The sequence below is a fragment of the Microtus pennsylvanicus genome, chromosome 14 (genome assembly GCF_037038515.1).
Source record: "Microtus pennsylvanicus isolate mMicPen1 chromosome 14, mMicPen1.hap1, whole genome shotgun sequence".
NCBI lineage: Eukaryota > Metazoa > Chordata > Mammalia > Rodentia > Cricetidae > Microtus > Microtus pennsylvanicus.
In genome coordinates this window covers 16,194,236-16,221,163 of record NC_134592.1, presented here as the reverse complement: position 1 = coordinate 16,221,163, position 26,928 = coordinate 16,194,236, and positions in this window count along the sequence as shown.

Sequence of the window (26,928 nt, the reverse complement as noted above, 5' to 3'; positions counted from 1 at the left end):
TAAACCCTGGAAGCCCAAGCCCAGTGATACACTTGCTCCAGCAAGGCTCCGCCTCCTAACGGTTCTGTAACTTCCCCAAGCAGTGCCCACAAAGGGATCAAGTATTCAAATACACGAGCCCATGGGAGTATTTCTCACTTTAACCTCCACAGCTACAATACCCCAAGTTCCAGAGCTGTAACAGGAGTCGCTGTTAGGATCCCCAAATCCCAGCTCTTCCCAGACGGATTGCCGTAACAATGGCCCCCACTTGGTGCTGCCCCGATGACAGATTTAGCAGGTAGAATCAGGCCTCAGCAGGATTGGGCACATCTAGAGAAGAGGGTGCTTTGGAAGGACCCATTGTTCCTCCAGGAACATGGTCTGATATTAATGTTAATAAAACTCTCACAAAGAATGTGGATGTTTTAAAGAACATCATACCTGCTAAAGATGTTATTACGGTAGAATGATGTGTTTGATGCCATCATTCAGGAAGCAGTTATGGGCTTTCAGGTAAGATGTTGAGATCAGTGGTGTTGCCAGCAAACCACCATCTGTCACACATTCTAGCTGTCAACAGGACAGTGTCGAGTCGTTAGCCCCACGGCTTTGTCAGGACTTCCTCTAGTCACTCAAGCCTGTATGGCCCACACGAGGCAGACTGGAAGCTTCTGGATTCTGGTCACCCTCCAGCAAAGGCTGCCAAGAACGGAAGAGAAGAATCCTAGTATCTTTGCCTCCTGGAAGGTAGCTCTGAGCTGCCAGCATTACCATCTCCTAGGATTCCAGGGAGGCCTGAGTCCTGGTGGCCCACAGGGATGACCCGCTTGCCCCCTGCTCCCTTCCCCTTTGAATAACTCATGTCCCCTCTTTATCAGGTAAATCCTGGAATGGATTGCCAACTTCAACTCACCCTCCTTTCCACATATGTCTCTGGGGGACCCCAACCTAAGATATTGTTTTCCAAAATAAATAAATCTGGAGTATTTTGGATTCACAGACAAGTTGCGAAGACCACACAGAGAGGTCGTTGGGTCATTAGTATCCCTTTCCTGGCTCCTCCTGGGGTTCCTCCTGTGCATGTCACCATCACCGAGAAGCCCACTCTGGTTTACTCCCACCAACTAAACTAGACTTTATTGGGATATCATCCAAATGTTGGAGAAAGTCTGTTTTCTGGGGCAGGATGAAGGGATGCAGCCCACAGGTCTCCCTAGTACTCTCTGCTCTATCACAGTTTCTCAGTCCTTGCCTCCGGTGACCTTGGCAGTTTTGAGGAATCACGTCAGGTTTCTGTAGACGGGGGTAGGTTTGGGCAAGGTCTCACAGGCCAATATTCTTCCTGTTCTGTCAGACCAGGGACGACGTCACATTTTAGAACTTAATGCTTTCAGTCCTCAAGCCATCGCCAACAGCCCCGAGGAAGCTGGCTGGAGAGTGGCGAGCATTTGAATTGTCCCAGCAAGAATCAGTGACCATAATCCTACATCCTCTGCTTGTCTGGGAATATGCTCTCTGTGTGTTGGGGTCTGTTAACAGATTCTGATTTTCCTTAGCCAGCCAAAGGGATATAACATGATGGAAATGCTAAGATGATACAAAGGCCTGCAAATCACAACCACGCAGTGAGATTCCATCTCTCCGGTCAGCATGGCCATCATCAAGACAATAACAAATGCTGGTGAGGATTTGAAACAGTACAGTTAGTCACTGTGGGGATGTAAATTAGTCCAGTCACTATGCAAATCAGGATGGAAACGCTGCAAAAAAAAAAAAAAACCAAAAAACCAGAAAACTAAGAATAGAACTCCCTTATGATCCAGTCGTCGTATCACTGTTGGATCAAGAATCACAGTTGACTTGTTCGGCTCACCCGTGTTTATTGCCATGCTAACGCAATAGCCAAGTTATGGAATGACTTTAAGGTATCTGTAGGCAGGTGAGTGGCATGCATACACAGTGGAGTGCTGCCGAGCTATAAAGAAGGGTGGCATTGTGTTTTGTTTTGTTTAAATGACTGGGTGTGGAGGTATACAGTTGTAATCTTAGCATTCTGGAAGGCAGGAGGATGAGGAGTTTATTCAAGGCAAGCCTGGGCTATGTGAGACCCTGATTCAAACAAACATAAATCAAGGTAAAAAGTGAGAAACAAACATTCCAACTCTCTTTATTTTGAGACAGTGTCTCACTAGCTGTCCAGGCTGGCTCTGAACTCACTCTATAGCCCAGAAGACCTTGGCCTTCCGCTCTTACTGACTCAGCCTCTTGAGTATCTGTATTATGGGTTTGCATCACCAGTCCCATTTTTGTGTGTGTGTGTTAGTGTTTGGCCTGCATCACTTGTATGCCTGGTGCCCACAGAGGCCAGAAGAGGGCATCAGAGCCCATGGAACTAGAGTGACACATGGCTGTCACACCTGTGGGTGCTGGGTATTGAACCCAGGTCCTTTGGAAAAGCAGACAGTCTTCTTAACCCCTGAGCTATCTCTCCAGCCCTATGTATGTAACTTCTGAGAAGCAGTGGTACCAACCTGACCACAGTCCTCCAATAATAAAATTAGAAGAATCATGCAATACCAAGCTTGTTCTGTTTTTTTTTGTTGTTGTTGTTGTTTTTTTGTGGCTGTAACAACATACTGGAGAGGGGTCTTTATAGAGAAAGACAGTTTATTTAGCTTATAATTCTGGAGGCTCAAGAACATAGTGCTGGCATCAGCCTGGCTCTGGAGAGGGTCTCACAGTTCATGCCACCACAATAGAGGAGGGCATGCCAAAAATGTCATACATCAAGGGAGATGCAAGAGAGGGGAAGGAAGCTCACTGTTTACAGTCAACTCTTCTGGTAGGAGGTAATTCACTCCTCCTGGGGGTGATCATAACTCAGTTGCCTCCTACCCTGGTTCACCTCTCAACATTGCCACGCTGGGAACCAACCTCTCAGCATGTGAATCTTTGAGGACATGAGCCACATCCAAAGCTTAGCATTGACCTAAGATGCAATTTCCAATTGCAGGCTTCCACGTGGAATTGGTCAAAGGTGTGGTGTCTTTTGGGACAGCCATGTGGCCACATGCAGGGACAGGGAGTTTGAAGTTACAGGACATACATTTAAGTTGCTCCACTGAAGCAATAGAGGACTCAAAAATCACTGTGTTCAAATGGAGTCACGTGTGAATTGTCAGCCAATCACAGCATGTTGCCCAACCTGGCCAGTCCCGTGTCTCCGAGTATAGCTTACTTCACAGGCTGTTTTCCATCTGTGATTTGCTATGTCCACATCCCTCCACGGTCTGAGCATTCCTCCCAGCGCAGCTCTCGATCATCTATTAATCTTTGAGTCACCTAGTGCTTGACTTAAGGTCAGGCAGGTTGTTGTAAAAATGATTGTGGTGGCCTGGAGGGGGTGGCTCGGTACGGCATTTCCTTGAGCAAGCCTGAACCTGGGGTTTAAATTTCACCTGGAGTCTGACTCTAACTGGAGTCTGAACTGCGAACATAAAAAGCCAGGTGTGGTGGCTCACCTGCAATCACAGCTCTGGGGAAGAAGAGACCGGAGAATCCCCAGGGCTTTCTGGTCAACTGATTCAACTGAATTGGTGAAACCCAGGTTCAGTGAGCCCCTGCCTCAAAAGATAAGGAGGAAAGCTATCGGAGAGGACACCTACCCATATACATGTATGTACCTGCATGCATGTTTACACACAGAGACAGAAACACGCACATACATGACAAAAATGAATATCGTACTCCAAGATATAACACTTACTTTACATCAAACATAGCTCATTCGTGTGTCACCTCGTTTAATCCCCCACAAGGTCTGTAGCATTGTAAGGAGATTGCACACAGCAGGAACCCAGGAAATATGGATGGAAGCAACTGTGGCCAGCGTCTCCTACCCTTACGTGAGGTCTGTCGAGGAGTAGAGCTGGCTGAGAAGGCTACACTTGTACTTCTAACAAAGCTCCAGACGGCTTCCTGTAACCCTGTACCTTGGGAATGCAAGCAGGACTGGACAACACAAGGACCAAGACCCACCTCTTCCACTGCTCGGGAGAGGGTTACAGAGTCTCAGCTCTGATGTTTTGAGGCCATGAAGAAGCCAGTCGAGCCAAGGACTTCAAAAGCCTCATGAGAACCATCCATGCGCACCGTCTCTCGGAAAACAGGGTGAGGGCCTTCCCAGCACCAGGGCTAGAGTGTTAGAGTTTGAACTTAACGTGGAGCCCAGTAATGGTTGCCAAGTGGCCCAGAGTCTGCTGTCCAGACAGGACTGTGATCCAAGGCTGCCACAGATTAGGTCGACGTGGGGATGGTTCCTTAGAGACTGGGGAATGTTCGGGGGTGATGGGGTAGGTATATGGTGGAGGAATGGCCTTTGGGTCAGGCAGCACTGTGTTCAAATCCAGCATCAATGGCCATCCACTGTCCAACCTGTGGTGAGCCGCTCACAGATTCTGTTTGCTTGGGGTAGATGTGGAGAATGTGAACTCCACAGGGCTGCCCAGGAAACGGGAAGCTGTGGAGATTTAAAAACAGCATTCTGAACAGGGAATTGGTCGCACAGGTGATGGATGGTCTGGGGAGGCCGTGGGGAAAGTAAAGCAAACCAAAGGTGACTAGAAGATAGTTCTGGGCTTGAGGGTCCTGGAAGGAGGTGATGTGACCGTAACTTAGGGTCACACAACCAAGTATGCTAGAAGCCTGGGGCTGGCCCTGTCACTGCACATAGCCCTAGGCACAAGGTCACCTGAGACAGGGAGAAGTCCCTGTCCTGTCCCCCTGTCCTGTCCAGGCCTCTGCATCGCACTCTCCTGGCTGAACTCAGAAACTGAGCAGGGAGACTCAGAACCTGCTTGGCAGGCTCAGGGAGGGCACACATAAGACGCAAGATGCCTGGACGCATCTTAGGGATCATCAGCCCTATGGCAAGACCATCCTCGGGATCCAGCTGGCTTCCTTAAGTCATTGCTGTCTCCTTGGATGACTTTCTAAAAGTCTAAAAGTCATTCATTGCCTTCTCTATATCTGTGTGTGGGAAGCACCAGTAACATGAGACATCTCATCAGTAGCATTTTATGAAGGGGTTCTTCAGACCAAGGGACCATCAGGGCCAGAGAACTAGGTGAGGCTAGATGCAGAAACATCATGAGAAGTAAGGATTACAGGTACATCTCTGCCTATCTTGCCTTCCTCTCTCCAAACCTTCCCTCTACTTTTATTTTTTTTTGTGGGAATCTTGCTGCATAGCAAAATGACCGTGAGTCTCTTGATCCCACCCCCCAAGACCTGAGATTATAGATGAATACTACCAGGTTTGGTGGAGTGGTTTTTTGGGTTTTTTTTTTTTGTTGTTGTTGTTGTTTTTTTTTTTTTGAGACACTGTCTCTATGTCATCCTGGCTGTTTTGGAACTTGCTATGTAGACCAGTCTGTCCTCAAGAGGACGGCTGCCTCTGCCAGAGTGCTGGGATTAAAAGCTAAGCTACCACTCTTGGTCACGCTCTCTTAAAGAAGCGTTTGAACATCCAGAAACCACAGGCGTATCTAGGAATGCAGAAGGTGCACCCAGACTGGTGGGTGAGACCCACACATTAACATTCAATGAGAGCTACCAAAGTGTGAGAAGCAGACATCCACTCAAGTTCTCCCGAAGTCAAGGGTCCTTCTCGAAAGATAAAGGGCTCTGATAGGACCAAGTTTAGCAAGTGCAGCTGAGCTCAGGGGAGTGGCTGCTCTTTCCTTCCGCCCCTCCAAGCACCAGTTCACCCACTCTCTATGAAGCACGCCCTTCCTGCTTCAACACAGCCCTTGACTTTTGACTTTCCAAGACGTCAGCTGACCAAGCTCATTGAGTCCCAGAAGCCTACAAATTCTGCACGTCCTCAACTGGCTCCGTTCACTGGGCCCTTAGGTTAAATGACTGAGTCTGACTCCAGATCCCTTTATAGGGCAGAGTGGGACAGGGGAAGGGCCTTCAAGCTGGCCTTTGGAGGAGCAGGTTGTGGCTGGGCAGGCAATGAAGCATATTTCCAGCCAGAAGCAATTGCACATCTGGCCCAGGGGAGAGCTGACTGAAACAAAGGCATTAAAAGTACACTAGCAACCAAGCCTTTCTGGTTCCTGTGCTACATCAGCACCTTTTATGGATCAGACTCTTTAGTCCCCATGGTGACCCTCATAAGTCAGTGTTCTAAGCACTGACACCCCATTTTATACAGATGAGGAAACTGAGATGGACAAGGGGGACCCCTGTGTCTGAGATGTGGGGAAGGGTTCGCAGCTGCTGGCATAGTCCACTTCTTAAACCTCATGCTTGAGCATCGGACGTTGCAGCTTCACCAGTGAGGCTGGACATTCCTTCCCACCAATTTCTATGGGATGCTTTTCTACCCCCTGTAGTGGGAGACATAGTCCCAAGCGACAGGCAGCTGGATCCCAGGTTCACAGAGTGAGGAGCTGGCGCCCTAGCTTAGAGCTCACTGTCACCTCCTCATCCCCATGCTCCCGTCCTCTTTTGAGTTCTTGCTTACTTGAAAAAGTCTTTAGTTTCTTTCACTTTTAATGGAAGATTTTGCTGGATATAAATTTCTTGATTGGTGATTTGTTTTCCCTTTTAATACTTCAAGCTCCACTCTTCCTGCTTGCTTGGTGTGTGCAGAGCTGGCAGCTTGTATCCCTGTTTGTGCATAGCGCAGACATTTCACCACCTCTGGCTTCTTCTGATGTTTTCTCTTTGTCCTTGCTTTGCTGTATTTTGGATATGTGTGCCTAGCTAGATATGAGGGTTTCTTTGTTTTTCTCATTTATTTTGAGTTTATTCTGCCTAGTAGATTGGCTTAGGGTTGTGGACACTATTTCTTCAAAAGCTTCTCCATTTTCTTTTTCCTTTCTTTCTGGCATTCTAATTATGCACTTGCTATGGTTTTTAATATTATCCCATTGCTCTTTGAAATTGTGTTTTTACATTTATTTGCTTGTGTGTGTGTGTGCATGTACACACGCACTATTCCAGAGTGTGCATATATATAGAGGTCAAAGGACAACTTGCAGGAGTCGGTTCTCTCCTTCCCCCATGTGGGCTCTGGGGATTGAACTCAGATCCCCTGAGTCATCTTGAAGGCTTGGCCCCATAGTTCTTGATGTCCTGCTTTGTCTTAGCCACTCCCTCTCCTCTTTGCCTTCCAGTGAGAAGTAATTCTACTCACCTGTCTTCAAGCTGCCTGAGTAGACTATGTCAGTCTCCTGATGAACCCTTGGAAGGTATTTCCTTCCTCCTTCCCTCCCTCTTTCTTCCTTCCCTCTTGCCTTCTTTCCTCCCTTCCTGCTCTATTCCCCCCTCCTACCCTCTTCCCTCCTTTTCTTTCCTTTCTTGCCTTTTCTTTTTCCATGCTGGTGATTGAAAATGCTCTACCGCTGAGTGCCAACCCCAGTCCTGAATGCCAGCCTTCATTTCTGTCATGAGGTCTTTAATTTCTAACATTTCCCTTAGGTATTTTATTAAATTTCCATTCCCTTGCTTACTTAGCTGTATGTCCTTATATGCATCGTGCATGCATAGCAATTATTTTTCTGGAGTTCCCCTGTCTGGCATCCCACATCTGCCCTGTCAGAATGAGTCTGGTTCTGGCGACTGCCTGTGGGTTCAGGGGTGTTTTCTTATCTTTGGGAAAAACTTGTAACTTCTGGCTAGGGGCTGGAGGTATCATGTTGGAAACAGCAATGGAAGTAAGCAGGCAGTTGGTGGAGGGTTTCTGTTTATTTATTGTCTAACAGTGGAGTGTGTTTAATATTTAAGATGGTTGTGTGCTCTAAACCCTTTAGATTCCTCTGCTGTCCTTGTTTCATCTCCGTTTGACTTTGCGTTTCCCCTCTTAGCCATCCTGCTTAGAAGAAAATCCGTCCTGTAGATTTCTCGGCTATAATCTGTTGTTCCTGTGTTGGACTCTTGGTGTGGTAGCCTGGCTTCTTATTAGTTTTGTGACTTTGGACATGTTCCTTTACTGAGACTCTTTTCTCATCTATAATATAAAACAGAAATAATGTCCCCTTGTAGTACTGGCATGAGGATGAAATGGAATACTAAATTAAAAATGATGAGCGTGTGCCTAGGATAGACCACACTCTTGACTGAATCAATAGATCCTTCGGGCTCTGAATCGCTAATTGCTACTTGTTGAGCTGGATGCTTGCAGAGTGTTGCTCTGCGTCTTTCAGCTGTGTAGTTAGAATAGAAACTCATCTCTCCTCATCCTCGTGGCTCCGGCGTATGGATGCTGCAATAAGCAAGTCTCTTAAAAATAAATGAAGGTGCCTTCCAGGTAACCCAGATACTTTAAGCAGCACCTAATGACATATTTAAGAGCAAGACCTGCCGGAACCAGGGAAAATAATAACCTCCGTAATTGCAGACACATCCAAGCTACATTCTCCCATGTAAATAATCCGCCCTCAGAAGCATCCTAATTAGGCATTTACCTCAGTGATTGCAGCGGCTTCACCCTGCTCCCTAGGGTCGTATTAAACATTCGTGTCAGGGTGGTTGGGACTGAAAACAAACCGGCATCAAGAAAATAAACGGTGTCAAAGATTTTTTTCCCCCGAGAAGATAGAGGGCTGGGTTTCTAGTGGGGGAAGGTAGTGGGAGTCCCACGGGTGGGCAGCCTACCTGTGTGGAGGCAACTTCCTGTCAAGACTCCTGTAGGGCAGGGAGAAATAGCCCTGCCCCTCCATGTCCACTTTCCAGAATTAGGATTTGGATCTGCAGGGGGATGGCTCCATCCAATCGTATGCTGGTAGGGAGAAGGGCTCTCACTGTGAGGAATCACTGGTTTGGGAGATGTGAAAAGGTCCTACCAAAGTCCTTGTCCTCTTTGTCCTGGGTCATCGGCAGTCCCTGGAGAGACAAGGGAGCCTTTGAAAGCTTTGGCTGCAGCTGAGAAGGAACCTGCCCTCAGGCTCACTTCTTTTCTCTCTTCTCTGTGTCTCCCCTGTTGCTCTCCTGTCCCTCCCCTCACCCAGACCTCACTTCCTCTCCCTTTATCCCCTTCTGGCCTTCTGCATTTCTTCCTCTTCAGAACCCCAAGATACCCAGGCCATCATCCCTGCCCCCCTGGCTGGGAGATGGCATACCTGGGGCAGATATCTCAACGTTTTGAAAGTCGTGACAGTTTGGGGATATCCAGAGAGCTCCTCACGAGGACCCGGCATGTAAACGCAGTTCTTAGAGCCTATTCTGCCACTTGCAGGCACCATCTCTGCGCCTCAGGGTCAAAGCCACGTAGCCTTGCCTTGCAGGCCTGGCTGTCTGTAGATACACAGTGAAGTCCACAGGATTGACTGCCCTTGAGGTTATCACCCAGATTCTACACTCGGAGGTGTGAGGATTCGGGACTAGCTCACAGGGATAGCAGCAGTCACAGTCCAAATGGGGTCCTGCAGTGTTTGGGTCTCCCTGCACCCCTGACTTGGGCTATGGTAACCCAAAGTCTTGACCTTTCTATTTTCATCTCCAGCACCTGCTATGGTTCTACTATGAAATACAGCTCAAAGACTCATGGTCTGAGCCAGTCGTCCCCAGCTGGTGGCTCTGTTTTGGGAGGTTGTAGGACATCCAGGACATGGAGCCTAGTTGGCAGACATGGGGTGGAGGCTCGTGGATTATAGGCCAGAGCTGGTTCTGTCCTGAGCTCACCAACTACCTGGTTGGTGGTGAGACGTGAGCAAACCTCAAGCTGCTCCTGCTGCTGCAGCATGAGCCTCTCCCACCGCCATTTCTTCCCTGCCATGACAGGATACATCTCACTCAAACCCAGAGCCCAGAACTAAATCCCCGTTAAGTTGCTTCTTATTGAGCATTTGGTCATAGCAGCAAGGATAATGTATCCGATGTCCTCCTTGCCTGCCACAGGTGCCTTGGTAGCATGAGAAAGTTGAAAGGACCTATGGCATTGTCTCATTCTGTAGTCCATGACCTGGGATCTATTGACTGGAGCATTGTATCAGATTGTGGGTGCTGCTATCACAAAACCCTGCAGGCTGAGTGTCTTAAACAACAAAAGATGTATTTCCCACGGTTCTGGAGTCCAAAGGCTCCAGGACTGGCTTTTTCTGAGACAGAGCCCTTTGACCTGCATATGTCTGCCTCCCTGTGCCCTTGCATGGTCACCCCATTTTGCACATCTGTGTCTTATTCCACTCTTCTTATAGGATTAGCAAGTCTCCACATGACATCACTGAACTGTAACCACCTATTTAAAGTCCCTGTCTGAAGAATCACGTCCTTAGCTACAGAGATTTGGAACTTCAGCATAGGAGGTGTGTGTGTGTGTGAAGGTGGGGTGGGGGTTCATGTACATGTGTTCAAGTGTACCTGCACATATGTGGACTATGCACATGTGCATGCAGTTGTGTGTATAAGGTGTGCATATGTGGCTGTGTGCCCACGTGCCCAAGTGTATACGCACATATGTGGAATATGCATACATGCATGCAGGTGTGTGTATGTATGTGTGCATTTGCCTGTGTGTGCCCATGCACATGTGTAGGACAGGCCGTGTGTTTGTGATTAGCTCCTCGCTGCACGCTGGAGTTAAAGATGTACCTCTGTGCCTCAAGTCGGGGACCCGAACCCAGTTCCTCACTTTGTGATTTGGCCATCTCTGTAGCCCCTAAACTTCCATTTTTACAAATGAAGAAAGTAGAGCCCAGAAAGGGTGATCCACCCCCTCTTCCCTGTGGCACACAGTGGGTCTGGTGAGGCTGGGAGTGGCACTAAGGGGATTGGGGTTCCTAGCTATGTCTAGGCCTACTCGTCACCTTTGCTAGGTGTTTTCCACAATGGGGACTGCTATAGAGTCACTGGCCTCAGTATGAGGGTTTGAAAGCACCTTCAGATTGCTGAGACACCTCCTGGGCTCCCCAGATGCCAGCCTTCAGGTCTGGCTTTCCCTTCAACAGCTAACCAACTTTGTCTTCCTTCAGAGCACAGTTGGAGAGCACTTCATTGTGCTCACTCCTGGCATATTTTGGGGTGTCTCAGAGGGCTGCTATACATGCTACAAATCACTCACCCCGAGTAGTAGAACGGTCACCCTCTTCTGGTCTGCCAGCGGCTTTGCCAGCCTCAGCCCTAGACATCCTGTGTCCTGGGTAACCCTCGGTCCCCCAAACAACAGGAACGATTGGCTCATCTCTCACATTCCCCCATTGACCTGTCCAGTCTCCTCCCTCGGCCTCGCCAATGTCTTCAGGACCTCGGGAACTGTGTTGGGAAAGGGGACACGTGGCATCTGGGAGTGGGTCTCCACGCTCCTGACTGGCTGCCCATGGCTCTGGCCAGTGGGCTGTCGGTCTCTCTGGGGTTGCACCTGCTGCTGCTGAGCTCATGCAGGGGTTACCATCCATCTCTCCCTAGCACGCCTCCTGCCTCTTAGGGTGCCCGTAGCTAGTCAGCATCCTCTCCCTGTCCTGAAACCTCTCTGAGGGGTTCATTGCCTTGAGTACCACCACACAGCTTAGCTTCCAATTCTCACCCTCCCCAACGTGGCTTTCCCTCTGCACAGTGAGAAAATCCATTGACGTGGATTTCTCAAAGCAATTAGCGCTTCCTTCCCTCAGAGGCAGACTGCTACAGGCGGCGTTGAAGCTGCAGTTCATCCTGAAGGTCGGCTTTGCATCACTGTGAATGACGGCCTGATGTGAATGTTATAAAGGCATGCGTGGCAGGCTGTCATTCACCCACTTGAGAATAAGGACAGCTATCAATCAAGCTCTGCCGTGCACCCACACCGAGCCGGGATGTGCAGACACAGAGATGCACGAGACCACATCCCTTGCACTCATTATAATCGTTCCCTCTCCATCAAGGAGACAGGAGGTCCTCAGCACCTATCAGGGGTCAGGGTTCACAATCTACCAAAGACTGGGTGATCTTAGTGGGGATGTGATCATCCTTGCTGAGGGGTGGGTGGCAGGGAGAGACGGCATGAAGACATTCTCATGTCTTGGGAACTGGTTGGAAATGCAACTGCCCAGCCCGACCCAATCCAGGCTAGCCCGACCCAGCCTAGTCCAGCCCAGGCTCCCTAGATCAGAGCTGCTGGTGTGAGATTCAGCAATCTTTGCTGAGAAGTTTCCTGGGAATTTGAAAGTCATCGGGTCACCCCTCAGTGCCCTCAGCAGGTCATTACTACTTACCCTTCACCACAACCCCTGTGCTGGAGAATTGGCCCTCGTAGCAGGCTGCCCCACTTGTTGAGGGGACCCTCTTATGTCTCTACCGCTTCGAGGCAGCAGCTGGGCTGAATGATTGTACAGTCACACTCTGCCTCCTCTGTGGAGGAGTTCTAGTTTGGGACCAGACCCTAACCCAGGATTCCTCGTATGCTCAGCCTGTGGTCCCTGTGCTACTTAGCCCGGTTCTGTTCATTTCTGTTTCCCCTCACATCCGTCTGTGTTCTGGAGATCGACCAGTTAATTGCTTGAATGAGAAACCCTGACTGGGGTTCTGCTTCTCAGAACCAAAGTCAAAGACTTCTCTAGGAAAGAAAATCTTTTGCTGGTCCCTCGGCGGGACCAATAAAAACCTGCCAATCAGGATAGCAGAGGACATATATAGGTCGAAGGAATCCAGTGTGCACGGGCCTGAAGGTATGACCCAGCTTAGGAAGGTGGGGTCTGATGGCCTTATAATGGCTGCAGTGTGGGTGCCTGGGAAGAGCGTGGGGAATTGGAATGGAAGTCAGGTGGGAACCAGAGACTGAAAATGTTATGAACCATCACGAGGGTTTGAATGTCACGGACAATGGGTGGGAGGCCACAGGAGAGGAAGGAGGATGGGCAAGACTAGATATGCATTTTGGGCAGATGACTGAACTCTAAGGAGAGAGGTTACAGAGTGGAAAGACAGGAGGTTGAAGCCTCTTGGGAGAAGCATCCAGCAGTCCCTAAATGATTCAGGCTGGACCTTGGGAACTACGGGAGGATCAAGAAGCATTCTGTTGGTGAGAGATGCCTCCCTGGGATGTAGGCAGCAGGGGATGGCAATCACTCTGGCCTAGGTAGCTGGACAGAGCTGGCTGGCAGAACTTAGTCCATGGTAGTAACTGTTCCTGAAAGAGAACTGGGCTCAGTTGTACATTGCACATGGTCAATAGCAGGTCTGGGGGTAACTGAAGGCATCCACTCAGTGTAGAGCTGTCTCTCAGATTTCTGAGGTGTAGAGGAGAGGGTTAACAGTGTAGAAGCTTGAAGAGCAGGCAGAGGATGAAAGGGAGACAGACACAGAGCTTGTGTTTGAGGAGCTGGCATGATGTGCTGCTGTGGGAATCAGGGACAGAGCAGGAGGTAGAGGAGAGTGGTCATTGGAGTCACAGCCAGTAGCTGATGACTGGCTACTGGCCACCTTAACTGCATGCATTGTGACCTGGGTGTGGTGACAGCTGGCTGTGGATTGAATGGAAGCTTAAGAGGTGTAGAAAGGTATGAAAGTGATTCCACGAGTCTTGACTAGGATGGGAAGGAGACAGTGGAACTCTCCCTGCCCCCCCCCCCACCATCCTGGAGCTTCCTTGAACTGGTAGCATGTCATTGTCAAGCAGAACAACAGGCCAGCTAGCAAGAGTCTGTGCATCAAATCCAATCACAACCTCCCTGAGGTCCCCAGTTAGATCCTTGGACAGCTGAGGATAGGGAACCTGAAATGACCCTATCCTATAGCAATACTGACGAATATCCTGCATATCATCATAGAACCTTCATCTGGTGATGGATGGAGATAGAGACAGAGACCCACACTGGAGCACTGGACTGAGCTCCCAAGGTCCCAATGAGGAGCAGAAGGAGGGAGAACATGAGCAAAGAAGTCGGGACCACGAGGGGTGCACCCACCCACTGAGACAGTGGAGCTGATCTACTGGGAGCTCACCAAGGCCAGCTGGACTGTGACTGAAAAAGCATGGGTTAAAACTGGACTCTCTGAACATGGTGAACAATGAGGGCTGATGAGAAGCCAAGGACAATGGCACGGGGTTTTGATCCTACGCAATGTGCTGGCTTTGTGGGAGCCTAGCCAGTTTGGATGTTCACCTTCCTAGATATGGACAGAGGGGGGAGGACCTAGGACTTACCACAGGGCAGAGAACCCTGACTGCTCTTTGGACTGGAGAGGGAGGGGGAGAGGAGTGGGAAGAGGGGGAGAAGGGTGGGAGGAGGGGGAGAAGGGTGAGAGGAGGGGGAGGGAAATGGGAGGCTGGGAGAAGGTGGAAACTTGTTTTTCTTTTTCGTTCTTTTCTCAATGAAAAAATAAATAAATAAAAAAAGAAAGCTAAAAAAAATAACCAATCACAACCTCCTAGATACAGGGAGGTTCTAGGGTAACCTCCACCTAGAATGTCCAGCCTTTAGCATCTAAGCTACCTGCCACACGGAGGGTGATGATATAGAAATGTGCACACAGGGAGAGGGAGAGGGCACACTCCAGAACTTCTCAGTCTCTCAACTTACCTGGTCTTCGCATCAGCAGAGCAATTTGTATCTCCCTGGACAGATGGTGGCCCAAATTATTTAAACACACAGTTTTTACTTGAGATGCAAATAAACTCCCAGAGGCAGTTGTTACCCACCCCCCCCCAACCCCCAGGCTTTTTAAAAAGCCAGGCTAACCAATCACTTTTGATTCCCTGGCTGCCTATTGGAGCTGTCAATCACTGAGAGGCCTCCTGACATTAATGACAATGTCAGTGAAGCTTCTGTAGGGTTCTCCCAGAGACTTCACTTTAAGTAACAAGGTTATTATTTCTGACGTGTTATTAAAGCTGCAGTCTTTCCCCCCTCCCATTGCTTCAAAGCTCCTGTCCCCTTGGGATCATGTCTCCCAATCCAGCAATGGGGAGTTGTTTGCCTAAGATTTAGAGAAGAGGATAGAACTAAGCCAAGATGTCTTTACACAGACCGATTGGGGCCAGGTCTAATTGCCGGTGTTTCCATATCTTTTTCCAGCACTGTGCTTGCCTCTCTTGATGTTAAACATTTGTCCTTTCATCAAGACCTGGCTTCCTCCAGGAATCTGATAGATTGCCAGAGCTTACAAGGAATGTCCCCCAAAGTCCAAAGTTTTGGAATTATGGATAATAATGTCTTAGAGCAGGAGGCATATCAATGTTCCTCCCTTTTCCCTTTTTTCCGAGTAATGCAGGAACATAATGTCTGCCCATACTGGTGGTACCCAGCTATATCAGTTGGTAGAGCATGAGATGCTTAATCTCAGGGTCATGGGTTCGAGCACCATGTTGGGTACCATTTGTTGACAGAAGTTTCTGTCCCACATGGCCCCACAACTGTTCAGTCCTAAAGAAACACACAGATGCTTATATTAATTATAAACTGTTTGGTCTATTAGCTCAGGCTTATTATTAACTAGTTCTTACAACTTAAATTCACCCATAATTCTTATCTATGTTTAGCTGTGTGGCTTGGTACCTTTTCTCAGTAAGGAATTCTCATCTTGCTTCCTCTGTGTCTGGCTTGCAACTGTGTCTCTGCCTTTCCTCTTCCCGGCATTCTCCTAGTCTGGATGTCCCGCCTATACTTCCTGCCTGGCTACTGGCCAATCAGAATTTTATTAAACCAATATGAGTGACAAATCTTTACAGTGTATGAGAGTGAGGCCAGACTTTCACTTTGCATGCTGATCTAATGGCACAGTCTCCAGAAACACTACTCAGAAATAACATTTCACCAGCTTTCTGGTCACCCTTTGTCCTAGAAAAGTTGACATGTGACATTAACCATCATGCCATCCAAGCTCGACTGCAGCAGGTGTTCAGTGAGCATGGGCTAAGTGAGTGAATGGCTGTGGCTTATACTTTGCTTAGCTTACTCCTCACATGGACCTTCATCTCTTCTTCTCTGGCACGGAATGTCCCCATCAGCTCTGTTTCCTAGGCCCCCACCCCGTCTTTTGAGATTTGACTCATGTATTGTTTCTACCTGTCTCTTGACGTAGTCACTGTTCTGCTGATGTAACATAACACCATTTCCAAGGCAACTAAATGAAAACATGTAATTGGGAACTTGCTTACAGTTTCAGATGTGAGTCTATGACCATGATGGCAGAAATCATGGAAGCAGGCAGGCAGGCATAGTGCTAGCAGTAGCTGGGAACTTACGTCTGATCCACAAAGATGAGGTAAGAGAAGGAGAGGGATGTAGAAGGAGAGAGAGAGAGAAAGAGAGAGAGAGAGAACGAACATGGGCTTTGAAACCTCAAAGCCCTGCCTCCCACCCCACCCACCCCTGTGACAAGTCCTTCCCGAACTGTTCCACCAACTTCAAACTAAGCATTAAGATATATGAACCTATGGGGGCCATTCTCATTCAAACAGCACATCTCTCTTAGATTTTGGAAAGACAAATGTGGTCCTGCCATTTCTTCTAAGACTTTAAAATATCTTTCCATTGTTACCAACTCATTTAACAGGTGTGTTCTGGACTCTTAGTTAAAAACCGTTTTGGTCTTTTGGCGCCTGGCACAGAGCCAAGCAAGACCAAATGGTCACATTGTAGTGGAGGAGAGGAATGAACAGGGAATGACAGCTCTGCAGACTGTTTCCCTTGGAGCACAGTCTCAGGATCACCTGCGACTGAAGCCCCGCACCAAGGTTCATAGACTGTGTCTCATTGTGCTCACCTCCACAGCCCCTGTCTCTGAACTGCTTTCTCTCTGATATACAGCTCTGGATCCTCTGAAGGTCACAGGAAGCTAGAGGTGGCATCGGAGATGGCAATTTACACACACAGGATCAACTCTTCTGGGAGGTGAATTTTTGAGACAGTCTCTCACTAGTCTGGAAGTTGCCAATTAAGCTATGTTGGCTGTCTGGAAAGTTACAGGGATTGGTGTGTGTGTGTGTGTGTGTGTGTGTGTATGTATGTAGTGCATGCATAAATGCATGCATGCATGCATGTACATGTGTGTTATGGGAGTTGACATGGTTCTGGGAGTTCAACTCAGGTCCTCATACTTACCGTGTAAGCATTTAACCAACGCAGCTGTCTCCTCAGGCTGTACTTTGATTTCCCAAACTTCTCATAAAATGATGTCTATTTTCTGTTGCTACAACAAAACACCAGAGGTTAGAAATTATACAAGGAAAAGATGTCTGCTTCATTTACAAGGGCATGGTGCTGGGTCAGCCTGACTCCTCTGAGTTCCCCATGGTGGGATTGTATGCGAGAGGGTGAGGGATCATCGGGTGAAACAGGAAGCCAGGCAACAACCAGGAGCCCTGTGTTAATCCCTTCCTAGAGCAAACCCCCAACGGCCTAATGGCTTTCCACCAGGCCATGCCACCTTAATGTCCCACCACCTTTTAACATTTTCACGCTTCCAATTTGCAAACACGTGGGGGAGCTCGCTTAGGCCACATCCAAACCATCTGTGGTAAAACAAATGGGAGAGAAAGTTTTGACTGAAACAGTCCAGAGTTTTTTCTGACTTTCACCTTGGATGGCTGTAAAGACCTCATAAAGGCCTTCAAAGCAAAGTTCCAAACAGGTCTATAGACTAAACTTCTAAAGCCTTTGTATGTGACCTGTCTGCGCTGGTCCAGCCTGTCTGCGTTCCTCCCCTTTGGCCCTACCTTTCCACTGCATCCCCTTACGGTAAGAACGTAAGTTCACTGCAGTGCCTCTTACACTGTAGTCAACTTCCACGACAGTTCTAAAGGCAGGAAGCAGATCCAACTCAGCGTGTGGGGTTGGCACCTTTGCGCATCTTTGTCTTGGGGTCTTAACCACTTAGTAGTCAGCCTGCTTCTCCACCCAGCAGAGCACATTAACAGAACATAGGGAGCCTTGGTGAGACGAATGGGTAGGATCTGAGTGGAGCCATGTGCTGTCCTACCCAAGCAAGCTCTTCCTAACCCACTACGTGAGCTCAGCCTCGTCTCTGTTACCGGATAGTGACGTCGCTTGTGATAGATATTCAGATCTGCCCCTGTCCTGAGGGAGGAACACTGTGGCAGTAGGACCTGGAACTCAGCAACATCTCATCGTTCCTTCCTACAAACATTTGTGGCGTACTTGCTGTGTGCTCTGGTGATACTTTGTTTGTTTCTGACAAATAAAGCTTGCCGGCAGATCAGAGGGTGAAGCTAAGCCACTGGTTAAACATAGAGGCCAGGCCGTGGAGGCTCACACCTTTAAACCCATCACTAGGGAGGTGGAGACCGGAATATAAGGTGGGAGGAGACAGGATCTCAGTGCCTTCAGTCTGAGGATTCGTGGAGACAGGGTCTTGACCCCTTGGGTCTGAGGATTCGGTAAAAGTAAAAAGTCTCTCTAGTGCCTGTCTCCTTTACTTCGCCGATCTTTCAGCATTTACTCCAACATCTGACTCCAGCTTTTTATTAGTAAGACTAATTAGTGTGCCTCGAAAGGACTGGAGATAGAGCCTGACCAAGCAACACAATAGCTCGCCCCCAGAGAGTTTACAGGCTATGTACATAAAGCAAGACATGCGCTGTGTCAGATGGCACCTGTGAGCATGCGTGGGGGAGGGAAAGGCGAGGTGGACAGAGCAGTATTAAGAAGTTGATCTCAGGGGTAATGGAGCACTGACTTGAGGGTCATGTGGCGAAGGAACCATGTAAGGCTTGGGGAAGAGCCAAAGACAAAGGCCCTGGCGTGGGTGGGTGCTGGACATATTTGAGGCGCATTTTACTGTGAGTGTGAATGCGGTTGCATGCACAGGGGTGTGGAAGCAGGAGGCCAACATCAGGTGCCTCCTCACTCACTCTCTACCTTTTCCTTTTGTTTTACTTTTTTTCTTCCTTCCTGCCTTCCTTTCTTTTTCTTTTCTTCTTCTTTTTTTTTTTTCAGGATTTCTCACTGAGCCTGGAGCTCACTGATTTGGCAACACTGGCTGACAGATTCCCCCATTTCTACTCCCCCAGCACTGGGATTACAGGTTCATGACACTGCGCCTGTCTTTTTGTGTGGATTCTGGGCTCTGAGCTTGGGTCAGCGAGCACCTTTACTGACTGAGCCAACTCCCCAGCCCTCAGACTTCACTTTGAATCCATCAGCAAATCTTCTCTGCCACATCCACAAAATAGTACCTGACTAGTTCCCACCGCCCGCCCTGTCACCTCCCCGGTCCAAACCAATGATTTTTCTCAGAGTAAATTTCTAGTTACACAACTGTTGCCGCCACGGTCTAATTTTAGATCATTTCCGTCATGTCTCCTCTAGCCGCTTGACACACGTAGATCATACCACATGTGGTCTTTTGTGTCTGGCTTCTTCCATTCCGCATAATGTTCCGATACACAATTGAGCAGAGCCTTGTGGCTTCTTGCTGTCTATTAAATTATGTTTCCTCCCTGCATCCTTCGATTGAGATCCTAAGCCCTGTGTAATATATTCGGAGTCAGGTGTTTGGGAAACCACTGAGGTCTTAAAGATGATGGAGTACCTTTACTGAGGAACGGCCACTCGAGGACACAGATATTGTAATAAGGAGCCCACTTGTTTCCAGTCGCCTGGAAGCTCAGACCTGAAATAATCACACAGAAACTATATTATTTAAAATACTGCTTGGCCCGTTAACTCTACCTTCTTATTGGCTAACTCTTACATATTAATGTAACCCATTTCTATTAGTCTGTGTATGGCCATGTGACTGTGACTTACCAGGTAAAGTTCCAGGGTCTGTCTCTGGCGGGGCTACATGGTTTCTCTCTGACTCTACCTCCTTTCTCCCAGCATTCAGTTTAGTTTTCCCCGCCTAACTAAGTTCTACCTTGTTATAGGACCAAAGCAGTTTCTTTATTCATTAATGGTATTCACAGCATACAGAGGGGGAATCCCACATCACACAGATGGAAGGTGTCAGGCATTCTATAATCCAGCAGGACAAATCTCACTGGGACCCAGACAGGCTGGTACCCTCACCTCAGACCTGCATCCTGTGAAGGAAAAGGTATGCTAGATAAGCCCCTCATAGGTATCTTGTTATGGTGGTCTGAGCTAAGACACCTCTATTAGGAATCTGACCTTTACTTTACACTGGGAATCATGCGAGGGTTTGAATCTAGAACAGCGTGTACTAAGTTAGATTTCAAACCAATCTGCTGGCTTCTATGCTCAGAGCTCAGGGAGTTCAGGGAAGACATGAAGAAGCAGGAAGACCCATGAGAGGGCCGTTCCTAACAAGTATTAGACATGATTCATCATTAAGATGGCATCATCTCATACACGTCACAACATGGATAACCTCAGAACATTATGCGGAATGGAAGAAGCCAGACACAAAAGACCACATGTGGTATGATCTACGTGTGTCAAGCGGCTAGAGGAGACATGACGGAAATGATCTAAAATTAGACCGTGGCGGCAACAGTTGTGTAACTAGAAATTTACTCTGAGAAAAATCATTGGTTTGGACTGGGGAGGTGACAGGGCAGGCGGTGGGAACTAGTCAGGTACTATTTTGTGGATGTGGCAGAGAAGATTTGCTGATGGATTCAAAAGTGAAGTCTGAGGGCTGGGGAGTTGGCTCAGTCAGTAAAGGTGCTCGCTGACCCAAGCTCAGAGCCCAGAATCCACACAAAAAGACAGGCGCAGTGTCATGAACCTGTAATCCCAGTGCTGGGGGAGTAGAAATGGGGGAATCTGTAAGCTCATTGGCCAGCCAGTGTTGCCAAATCAGTGAGCTCCAGGCTCAGTGAGAAATCCTGCCAAAACCAATATAGACAGATAGATAGATAGATAGATAGATAGATAGATAGATAGATAGATAGGAAGGAAAGGAAGGAGCTAAGAAGGAAGGGAGAGAGTAAGGGAGGGAGGGGAGGAACAAAAAAGAGAGAAAGCAAGCAAGGAAGGAAATAATGAGACAGAGAATGCCTGAGGAAGACACATGATGTTGACCTCTGACCTCCACACCCACGTGCATGCACCCACACCCTCACACACAGTAAAATGGGAAAGGAAAAGAAAAGATAAGCATGGTTTAATGGAACAGATAGTTAAAGCAACTTGTAACACTTTCTCTATCTCAAACCCAGGTCCTCGTCCTTTGTAAAGGTACAGAGACTCCATTCTATAACAACTCTCTGAAGCATGTCATTTCACAGACGAGAAACAGGAATTCGTTAGAGCATAGAGTGCTAAGTGACTTACCTGGATCACATGGTTAGGGTGGCCCCAGGAACGGAGCTGACAGACGTGCGGATGAAAAGCCGCCGTGAGAGGAGGGCATGCGTGTAGGGTGGATGGGGCCGTATGGGGACATCTGGGAGAGAGAGAGATCAGTTTAGAGACGTCAGCTCCTAGATGGTATTTAAAACCATGAGACTCACCCAAGGGCTACACATAGACAAAGCAGAGAAGGGACCTGACCTGATGATCTCTGGGACCCTCCAAAGTGCTGCCAAGAGGAATGTGTTAGCTGTCTTTCTGTCACTGTGGACCGGAAAAAAAATCAACCTGAAAGAATTATTTTGGCTCGTGATTTCAGAAGTTCTGGTCCATGGTCATTTGGCCTTATTCCTTCAGGCTTGGGGCAGCTCAGCACTTCATGGCTCAGGAGCACATAGAGGAAGCTTCTCTAGGGAGGAAAAGGAGAGACAGAGAAAGAGCCTGGGGTCCCGGTGCCCTCGATGACCTAACTCCCTTCCTCTAGGTGCCACCTCTAAAGGTCCAGCCACCTTCCAGCGGCACCACAGGCTGGGCACCACACTTCAAGCAAACGGTCTTTGCAAAGCACGTGAGATTCACACTGTAGTGGGAGAGACGGCCATGGGCTCATCCAAGAAGCTAGTCCAGGAGTCCATCTAAGGCCAGCTCCTGAGCTGCCTGGGGCTTTGGGAGGGCAGCTCTGTATCTGTGGAGAGAAGGGGAGAGGGACCATGTGAGGGCAAGGCTGCTATGCCACGAAGTCCTGTGGAGCATAGCATAGAAGGTGGTTTTGCTTAGAAAGGAAACTTAGTTCTTCCTCAGGGTGGAGGGCTGCAGATGGGGGCCCAGGAGACAACATGTGCACAGTCTGGCTTCCACAGGCTACCTGGTTTTCACTCCAGTTTTAGGATAAGCAGAATGTGGAGGCAAAAATACTAGATTCTAGACATGAGTCACCAAGCCAGGTGAGCCTGCCAGCCCAGGCGATGACTAGGGTTCTCCTTTGGTCAGGTAGACAAGGTCTCAACACAGAGATTTGGGTAATTCGTGTAATTTGGGTAATTGATTGGTCTGATTTGCTCCCATCTGACCACACAGGTCTGGAAAGTGTTTGAGATACAATTTCTTACTGACTCAGCTTGTGGGAGACTCTTCTTACATTTACCTGGTGAGGTGTGAATTACTTCATCTGATTTATACAGTAAACATGCAGTGTCTATATTTTCAGCTCTGCAGTGTATGGAGAACAGTAGACGGGAAGCCACAAGACTGACTTCTGGCCATCACAAGGCAATTTATGCAGGGCAGTTGGGCAAGTTCATCTGCAAAATACCCTATGAGTTTATTAGGGCTCCCCAAACCCAGAACCACAGACCTGACATTAAAGAAGTCTATTTTCTCACAACCCTGGTGACTCGAAGTCTGAGATCAAAGTATTGACAGGGTGTGTTTCTCTGAGGCCTCCCTTGGTTTGCCTATGGTGCTTCTCTCTGTTTTCAGGCCGTCTGTGTAAGCCCATGGCCTAATCTCCTCTTGGAGCAATACTAGCCATACTGGATGAGGTCCCATTAATACGACCTCATTAAACCTTAAACACATTGAGGTGCTTATGTTTGGGGTTTTTTTTGGTGCATGTATGTTGTTCATGTATATCTAAGTTCATCTGTGTGAGCACGCACATGCATTTGTATGAAGGTCAGAGATTGGCATCAGGTGTCAATCTTCAGGTCATTGCCTATCTGGTTTCTTTTAGAGAATCTCTTACCAGCCTGTGGCTTGCTAGTTCTAGATTAGCTGTGTAGTGAGCCCAGGGAAGTCTGCTTGCCTCTGCCTCCCTAGATCTGAAATTACAAATGTGTACCATTATGCCTGGCTTTTTAAAAGTGTGGTTTCTGGGGATCAAACTCAGATCCCTCTGTTTGTATGGCAAGCACTTTGCCTGTATAAGCTGTCTCCTGGCCCTGTAAATCACACCGAATCCCAGCGATACTGGGAAGGAAGAGGCGCTGAGAAGAGTGATCTGAAGAGGATACAGATAGGCTCATAGCACCCATCCTGTCTCAAGATTCGGGGATCCTAGGTCCCCTCTGCCTTGCTAACTTCCCAGGTGGGATCCTCTGCTCCTCAGCTTTCATGGCTGCTCTGCCCTCCTCCAATGGGAGCAGGTGCATCAGGAAATGTCGAAGAAGGGTCAATGAGAACTCTCCAGCAAGGATCCTTCAAGGGACAGCTCCCCCAAGGGGAAGTTTGGAAATCTGTGGTATGTGTGTTAGACTGTTAAGGTGGTTGGGCCCCTGACTTTTTAGTGAACAGGAACTAGGGAAAAGCGTAGCTACAGGAGGGATAGCCCTACACAAAGAGCTGAGCTGTCAGTCACAACTGTCTCTGTATATTCATTCATGTGGTGAGTAAAAACTGTTCATAATAATCCAGCATCTGATACTGTTTCACATAAAACCAAAAAGTATGGCGGGCCCGTGGTATCTATGGATTCACCAACCTCAGAGACAAAACATTAGCAGAAACATTGTGCCTGTGCTGAACCCACACTCGTCTCCTTTCATTATCCCCTAAACAATTCGGTACAAGAGCAATCACATTCTCCTAACATTTTCTTTGTAGTAAGTGTCATCAGTAATGTCAAGGCCACTTCGTATCCAGGAGGATGTCTGCAGGTTATGTGCAAACACAATACTGTTTTATGTAAAAAAAAAAAAAAAAAGGGGAGTTGAGCATCTATGGATTAGGGCATCCGTGGGGAATTCTGGAGCCAATTCCCTGTGCAAAGATCATATTTCCCTTTGCAAACTGTTAATGTCCGCACTTTGTAGACATACCTAGCCAGTCAAACCCAGAGAGGCTTGTGTGCCCCTTGCTTTAAACCTTTTCTGACACTTACAGTTAGTTAAGGAAACACCTATGATCTCTAGCAGCAACCGTGACTGTGGTGCCTGGCCCCAAGGCAGCTCTCTTGTCCACAGGCCTCATCTCAGTCATGACCGTTCTGCCCATGCCTGCAGGCATCTGCCTCACTGTGTCCTCTGGTTTACTGGAACAGGAGTGATTATGATTTCCCCTTAGTCTTCCGCAGTCAACACATGCTGTAGGAGAAGTTTTAAATAGATTTTAAAATCAGGGTTGTGACAGGATTGCAAAATATTTTAAGACTCCATTCAGTGCCAACTTTGTCCGGGCAGTGGCTCTCTGGGTGAATGACACTTCTCTTGCCTTCTTGGTGACATTCCACCTGGGTGGCGGACTCTTCCTGTAACCAGTGTCATGCTGTCACCTGCCCAGACTGTGACTCGGGACTTAGAAGGTAGACTGGCCACTGCACAGATTCCAGAACGAGCTGTCTGGTGTGGCAGAGCTAAGGACGAGGGCAGATATCAGGAAGACTAGGCCTGTTGAACCCGGTTACGCATGCCAAGCAGTTAGTAACAGCCTGAGACACCTGAGGGTCCAGACTGGGGCAGGGCAGTGGGGACTGTCATCAGCAACACCGCTAGGTGGGGACAGGGTGTCCACAGATGCTGCCCTCAGGGACAGGCCAGCTTGTTGTTTCAGTTTTGTCCCAAGCCCGGGAGCCGGCCCCTGCCTCACCTTGGGGCTTTGGGATTAATTAGTAACACAACATATAAATGAGGCCTGGGCCCCTTGGGATGGCAACCTCCCCTGGGTACTGAAGAGGTGGCTCCTGTTCCTTCCTCTCTGGCTCCTTGGCCTAGGTTCCTTTTCCTTTGTGCACCAATTCAAGATATCATGGACCCTCCACTGGAGGGAAATCTCCTTGGCATCATGCCAGGAGCCCTCCCTGACATCAGCCCATGAGTGCTGTTGGGTGCCTGCTTTTGGCAAACAACATGAGGGCCCACTCTCCACTCTTCGTCCTCAAATCCCACAGGAGACCAGCGAGAGCTATCAGATGCACTGGCCTTCAGCTCTCAGCTCTCCTCGACAGCTACTTCCCTGACCCAAAGTGTTGCTGGTCACAGCACAGATTTCCAGCTTCCACCGCACATCTACAGAATCCCAGTTGCTGGAGCTACAGTCTCAGGATCAGCGTTTTGTTGATTTGTTTAGACAGGGTCTTGTCAATAAGTAATTTGGTATGAGTTCCCGAAGTCCTATGTGTTTGAGAGCCCCTGGCTGTGGACCACAATCCCAGAGCCTTCCTGGCACCCATGACATTTACAGTTGGGAGCTAGTCTACCTGTCTAGTCTCCTTTCTCACAACCAGACTCGGGTCAACCTTGGCCTTGTTCCCACCCCGTGTGATTTCCTGAGCTCCCTTTCCAGAGCTCTCTGTGCATGCTCTGTCTCCTGTCTGGGTGAACTCATCTTTTCGTCCTTCTGGACTGTTCATATATTTTAGGACAAGGTCAACAGCACAGTTTCCGGAAGCCCTCTCTCCCTCCAAGCTGTGTTGCTGCCCAGCACAGTCATACATCAATCATAGTTGGCCTCACCTTGTTTTGTCCTCTTCATCTGGTCCCACACAGCACCAGCCCCATCGGGTACCAGGCCCCCTGGAGTGTAAGGGAAGCACCTTCCCTCTCAAATTCCAGCAGCCTGGCCCATTCCTGGTGTATGCCCATGTGAGTGGTCTCTTTGACTCTGGTTTCCCATCTCTTCCTAATTGGAGCTTTGCTGTCTGCTGTTGGGCTTTGTGTAAACCTCCGTCATTAAAAAGCTGTTCCTTTGTTTTGTTCTGCGTGGTTCATATTTAGCCAAAGAGATTTATCTCTCCAATAAACGCCACTCTGTAGGGCGCCACATTCTTCTGCTCTTCCTATTGGGAAATGAAAGCAAGGCCCAGGATGTACCCATTACCCCTGTGTTGTTGAGTGCAGGAAAAAAGGACCATGGGAATTTCCTGAAACCTTACTGCCAGCTGGGAATCAAGGCAATGTCCCTGGCATTTGTCTCCATGTTTACAGGGCTACGTGAGATTCCTGGTGGAGGTGGTGGTATGACATGGAGCTATTTCCTTTGTCCTGTTAACAGTTTTAATTATTAATATGAGAGAAGACGGTATATGATCTAAGAGACTGGCTCACCTGTCAGGGAAGGTAGATCATGGTTTTCAGCAAGCCCATCATTCCACAAGGGACCAAGTTGGTCCTGCAGACTCCAAGCTACAGAATGACGTAGCTTCAGAGAACACCTGGCTCCTGGTAACCCACGATGCAGGACAGTTCCTGTCTTCCATTGTACATTTAGGTACAAGGTCAGTGTAGAGAAGCCACTGGGTTTGACGTCCACGTGCACATGTGCACACATCTGTGTTACCAGAGAACAGCCTTGGATGTGATCCCTCAACTGCTCTCCACTTGGCTATTTTTGAGACATGGTCTCTTTCTCTTTCTTTCACCAGCCTGAAACTTGTTAACTAGGCTAAACTGGCTGTCCAGCAAGCCCCAGGGATCCACCTGTCTCTACCTCCCCAGTGCTGGAAATATAATCATGCCACCAGCTCTGGATGTGTTTGTTTTTGAGATAGAATTAAACATAGCCCAGGATGGCCTCAAACTCTCTATGACCCTGAACTCTTCTTTAAAACTTCCGTTTATTTATTTATTTATTTATTTATTTATTTATTTATTTATTTATTTATTTGTGTGTGTGTGTTGGGGGGTTGCTTGTGCCATGAGGTGTGCATGGCAGTCAGAGGTTAAATTGTGGGAGTCACTTCTTTCCTTTCGTGTAGGACCTGGGGATTGAATTCAAGTTGTCAGGTTTGGTGACAGACACCTTTATACCC